The sequence below is a fragment of the Parasteatoda tepidariorum genome, chromosome 3 (genome assembly GCF_043381705.1).
Source record: "Parasteatoda tepidariorum isolate YZ-2023 chromosome 3, CAS_Ptep_4.0, whole genome shotgun sequence".
NCBI classification, from domain to species: Eukaryota; Metazoa; Arthropoda; class Arachnida; order Araneae; family Theridiidae; genus Parasteatoda; species Parasteatoda tepidariorum.
Genome location: NC_092206.1, coordinates 36,388,202 through 36,395,002, shown reverse-complemented (window position 1 = coordinate 36,395,002; position 6,801 = coordinate 36,388,202).

The following is a 6,801-nucleotide window of genomic DNA, read 5'->3' as shown; positions in this document are numbered from 1 at the left end:
TTTTACGATGACTCATCACCTAGTGCCTATTTTTCTCGAAAGTAGCCCCTACCTGTATAAAAGTTTCTCTGCTGCATGCTGGGAAAAATCAATACACCTTGGCAAAGTACTAAAGAAGAAAATGTAGCGCAATGTTTTATGTATTTTTTTATTACTTTTCTCTCTGTAATTTTTTGTTCGCTCTAAAATAAATAATGTTAAGTATATTTATAATTAATTTTCTTTAATTTGGCTTCATTTTTTAGATTTTTTCCCACTTATTTTTTAATGTTTTTTTCTCTCCATTGAATTACATGATTTTCACATTCCGTGATCCTTTCTGCAGATTTTTATTTTTCTAATTGTATTCCTTCTTTATTTTTTTTTTCATTGCAAATACTGAAGAAAAAAAAATTAAAATGTAGTATATATTATTCGCGCATTGTTTTGTATTCGTTTTTTTTCTCTTTCTTACTCCCTTGATCGATTTTTTGTTCGCTTTCAAATAGAAATAAATATAGGTTACGCGGATTACAGTTATTATTAATATCCTTAAATTTAATTGAGGTATTTTTTTTCCACTTGTTTTGCTACATTTTTTGTTGTTGCATTAAATGATGCATGTTTTGTTTAGATTTTTTCTTTTCTATGTCTTTTTCTCCCTTTTTTTTCTTTCATGCTCAGGCAAAATGTAATTTGGTTCGTTATTGTTTTTTCGAACGTTGGGTTCGAAATAATTTTTTTGCTCTCTCCTATTATTAATTATAATAAATAATTTGAAATAAAGTTATAATTAGTTTTTAATCAAGTGACTCTTCTTTTTTTTCCTTTTTATTGTGCAAAAATTTTTTTTCTCCGATGCGTTTTTTTTTTTGGTCTTTTTTTTGTTTCTTTTCTTTACTTCATTATTTTTCTTATTTCATTCATTTCTTATTTCTATATTTTTTTATTCCTTTTCTATTTAAAACTTACAGTTTATAATAATAATTTACTCTCATAACGATTGACTATATTTAAAAATAAAAGTTTTGGTCGCCGACCACCGCATCTCAAATTATAGGTTTACAAACTTTTTTTTTTAAATATTTATTTATAAACTAATTTGTCTATACTTTCTCTAAAGTTCAGAGCATAACGCTATTATGAGACAATTCTCGATTTTTTAAAAATAATTTTCAGTATTGTGAGAATTATTTAAAACCGGAAATCAAATTTCAACTGGTAATCCATTAAAAATGTAAGGACACAAAAAGTAAGTTTCGAAAAAATAAAAAAAAACAATTAAAAAATGATTCTCTTGATCCCTTTGAGGGACTTCCCTTCATTATTTATAGATATGGCCATTTTCTCTAAATAATAAATAAAATTTTCTCAAATGAATTTGTTTATTTTTCTGGTATAAATATCCCCACATATCAAAATTAGAATCTATCTCACTCGGACAAAAATTCTACTTAAATTCTACTAAGAAACTACATCTAGTATACAGTGAAGAATTTGGACTAAACTGCTCTGAAAGTTCGATCAGTATTATGCATGATTAAAAACGACACCACTTCTAAGAAAAAGGTGCAAGCATGATGTTTCAATTTGTTTCCAAAGGTTTTGTCATGGAGAAACATTTTCTGAAGATAGAAGATTGTTTGCATAGAGTTAGTATAGAAGTGTTTCCATTTTTTGTTCTACCCCCATATTTTACATTTAAGAGAGAGAACTTTATGAACTGCCATTATGACCGCCCTCTACTCAGTGGCGGATCCAGCGGGTGGTCATGACCCCCCCCCCCAAANCCCCCCCCCAAATTAAAAAAAAGAATAAAAATTTTTTTTTTGTAATAGTTTACAAAAGAAATTAAATATTTTAAATTTTTTTTAAGGGGGCATATACACCTAGGTAGGTTGGAAAAATCGATTTTTTTCCATCTAATTATGTTCTTCATTGCTTCAAGAATCATAATCCAAAAGTGTCATAATCCGAGATTTTTTACCTCGCCAAACTGTTAGAGAAGAAGATCTTATAGCCGTACGTGAAACTGCCGAATTTTATAAGAATCTCTTACATGCTTCTGTAAAAGTTGTCGAAACAGAATTTCGTCTTTGGGTGGCAAAATGGCAGCGTGAAACAGAAGCAGGACTTGAAGTGCCCAACGATCTTTCCAAAATTATTAATGCCTGTGACATCGATTTGTACGATATGTTGTTGAGAATTTTAATAACTCTTCCAGTTTGTGCAGCAACAGCAGAACATTCCTTTTCAACTCTTCGACGTCTCAAAACTTGGCTTAGAGCAACTCAAAATCAAGAACGATTAAATGGACTCGCATTATTAAACATTCATCGAAAAATTTATTTGGAAGTTGAAAAAATCTTTGACAGATTTGCCAAAGTTTCTAAAAAGCGCATTGCATTTATTATTTAAAGATTTTGAATACTTGAATTATTTATGTATTGTTCTATTGTTCAGTATAAAAAAAAATAAATGAAAAGAATAGCATGAAAAACCCCAGTTTTTTTTCAAAAAAAAAAAAATTAAACAAATTTAAAAAAAATTAATTTAATTGGGGAGGGGGGAATCTGAGTCTGTGACCCCCCAGGAAAAATTTCTGGATCCGCCCCTGCCTCTTCTGTAGATGATATTTATTTACCCATTTCAATAATTTCACTGCTTGCTATAAGCACTATGGTCTCTGCAGGCCTGTCAACTACTACGCTTTTTGAAAAATATATTATAGAGTGGTATAGATTTAAAAGCCAAAGTTTTCAGAAAATTTAGTAATTTTGCCAACATTTTAAACGTCTTATAAGCTGGAACAAAGTGGCGTTGCATATGAGCTTTTGAATCGTTTATATGAAGTGGTGTGGAAAACAAACTGAAATGAATTAAAAATAATCTAAATCTATAGAATAGGCCTAAAAACTAATAGCTTTATTTTTATATTAAAATATGATTCACTACAAAATGAGGAAAATTGTGATCGCCGCAAGGCGATCACAGGTTACCCATTGGCAGAATGGTTGTTGTCTAATTTTTTTTTTGGAAAAGAAACTTTATTGTGGTTTTATTTTGGACATCTTTAACTGTTGATCCTGAACTGCTAGGTACACAATTTCGCAGACGTATTTAAATGTAGCTCAGGCGCATTTTGTGTAAATTCTTTTGATGATGACTGCCATATAATTTTCAAACTTATCGGAAAGCCAAATGAAAACAATAATCTTTTATTATAAGACGAAATCCTCCAACTCATTTAGTAAACATGAATGCAATGAACCATCAATCCTCTATAATCATAAAATATTGATATCTTGAGCCACAACACAGTGCAACCATAGTAATCCAACTTGTATTGAGAAATCAATTTCAAGAAGCGCGATAATATGGATAACGCCTAATTAAGGTTACCGCAAACTTGTATTGTAATATCTTTTAAGTTGCATCAAAATTTTTCAAAGTGTCGAGTTGAGCCGTTATGGCTCTGGGATAGAGCGTTTACCATCGAATTAAATGAATTGGGTTCGAATCCCACTGATGGCTCATCGAATCGAATTTCGTACCCGGCTCGCACCGACCACAGTGCTGACGTAAAAATATCCTCAATGGTGGACGGATCATGGGTTAGAGTTCCTTTGACATCGGGCTAACCTTGCGAGGTTTTCATTGTTTTTCTCCCCTTGTAACGCAAATGCTGGTTAGTTCCATTAAAAAGTTCTACATTAAGGCAGAATTTCTTCCAGTACTTGATTCAGGATTTCCTTTGTCTTCTGGATCGGGTTCAAAATTACAAGGCTACAGAGTTGAACATTAGTAGTCGTAAACCGAAAATTGGACCGACTGTACAACGACGGTTATAAAATTAAAGTTTAGAGTACTTATACCATGTGCACAGTTAAGTAACTTTGATCGGTTTAATATATTTTAATAAGAGGGTATCTAAATCGCTAAAATTAAAAAAATTGGCTTAACAATGCACTTTTCTGCTAAGATTATTGTTTTACTAGGGTTTAATTCTGCAGTTATTTAGAAAACAAAAATTTTGTAACTATTAATAAATTGCTAATTCATTTAATTAAATTATTTTTACTTTCTGTGTGAAACAATGTAAAAAATATCGTACAGCAGAACTTAGTATAGTTCGAAACCTCAATAAAACAGAGCAGCGGTGGCTCAGGGGATATTTAATTATGGAAAACGTTTCCAGCTGTGGCTGGTTGATACCAACACACAGTGCTGAAATAAAATATTCTCAGTGGTAGACGATTCATGAGTTAGTATCACATTGCCATCGGGCTAACTGTGGGAGGTTTTTCTCTCCATGTAACGTAAATGTGCGTTTCTTCCAACAAAAATTCCTAAACGAAAACTAGTTTGTCCCTATGCTTTATCCAGGAGTTACATTTTTTTCTGGGTTGGGTTCAAAAGTACAAAGTTACGGAGTTGAACACTGATAGTTTCAGATTACATTAACAAGTTTTAAGGGCATAAGTATTAACAAACTAAACAATTGGTGACAGGTAACCTTAGAAATACTGATTTGGTGACGTAGTCTTCCTCTGTTACTACGATCACGTTGATTATTCAGATAATCTAACATATGGAACAAAAATTAATTTAATATTACAGAATGCTTAATTAGCAACCTTTTCGATTAAAGCTTTATGATATCCCTCATGTTATCTTTAAAATATTTAGCAAAACTTAGCCGCCTATAGTTGAAAATTTAAAACTATGGCTTCCTTTAAGTCAACGAAAAAATTCCATTTTGTAAATGTTTCTGAATTAAAAATATGTTTTTTTAAAAAAAAATCGAAAATCGAGCTTCGTAATTTGCTTACAATTGTATTTATTTAGGTACACTAGGTAAAATGTTGAATGTCGTATTGTATTTTCAGTGACTATATCTGCAATCCAGTATGCAGACACACACAATTAATTTATTTTATTATGTGTATAGATTACCATATATGATATTTACACACATTAATAACACAATAATCTGAAAATTTTACTGCTTAAACTTGTTTGTTCTAGACATTTAATTATGGAAAATTTCAACTACGAAAAAAATTAAAGTATCGTTATTAAATGCAACTTTAATTCAATTGAGAATATCACTATAAAGCTGCAACTGGTATATCACTACTTACTAGCCCAGCATGTTTGACTGGACATCCAAGAATCAAATGTGAAATTAATTACAATTTTTTATATGATCGAAGTGTTCAGATGAATGCTGGTGTTTTTTTTCCGACTTCATACACTAATATAAAGCAAATCATAAGTATTTTCTCATAGCTATTCATGTTTGAATCACGAAATGTTCTCTGGTCTCCATGAATTTTCTTTTACAAACCTGTTTATTTATTTTTTTTTTTGAAAACAAAGCAATTAATTTTCCTTTCGAATTAAATGAATCTGGAACTTTTTACCTATCTTAATACACAGAATACCATACAGATACCATGATAGGTTATACCATTATGACCATTCTTAATTAAAAAATATTAAAAAGTAAGGGAAAAAAAGCATACACATAATGGGTTCCAAAATAATATTATAGCAAGGAAAAATACAAAATCCAACTAATCACTTCTGAGCAAAGTGTGAAACTGAAGATATAAAAACCTGTTTCACTACCTAATAGAAATTGAAGGGAGTTAAAAAAACATTATAATATACATCTATAAGTTTTCATCCGGCAACCAAACTGGTTTCGATGTTTTCGTCTCGCTTTCCTTACTACTGATTCTAGAGATATCAAATTTTTCTTCTTCTTCCTATTAGTTAAAATACTCGTTTGCAAAGCTACAATGTATGCTTTGAGAAGTCTTTTGAAGAATTTAAAAAGAAAAAAAAATCATCTGGCATAAAAAAAAAATACAACATATTTTTACTGTCTGTTATTACACGTTTCTAGTAAATTCAAGCCTTTATAATCGGTTGCCGTAGCTACTCGAAATTAAGAGAATTTTGAAGGAGGAGCAGAATATGTTACTTTGATAACCGAAGAATGAAATTCCCCTTTCTCAGTATCAGCAATATAAAAGCCACTTTTTCCAAAACAAACCAAGTATCGAACAGTCGAATTTTTGTTTTTTTTTGTTCTTTTAATTTTTCAGACGAATTTTTTTATTATTATTAAAATGATTAATAAATTTTCATTTAACCCTATTTTTATTTTATATTATCGTAAGGGAGAGCATTTTTTGAAATTTGAAATCTAAGAAATCATTTGGCAGAATTATTATTTTGTTTTTAATACTTAGCGGTTTTATATTTCTTGATAAAAGCACTAACTATTTTACATCGTAGAGAAATTTTTTTGCTTAATTTTAAGTGGTTCTAGAGATATTTTTAACCGTGCCCCCAATACCAATACATTTTTTTTTGATAAATAGGTTTAAGAAAATTCAACTGTTTACAACTAACATGAAGTAAAATTTTTTCTTGCAAATCATATTTACCCATGACTGAACAAACAAAAGCCTATTTACTACATTCTTTTAAAAAAAAATATTAAATTTTCGATTTGTCTTATTGTTAAATAAGTTAAATTTTTTTCCAACAATATATCTAAAAAAAATCTATCTATATATATTTTTCTCTTACACGGCGACAAAAAAAAAAGCCTCATTACAACTCCCCGAATGGCAACGCTAGAAAATCGACCAATGATTGCAACTAAAAATGTCACATGCCAAATTTAGCTGAGATGGCTCAACATATAGCGCTTTTAAAAACGGAAACTGAAATAACCAGAGAGAGGATAAGTTAGGCAGATGCGAGTAGACTTTGTCGATAGATCTCTATTTTAGTATTTTGTCG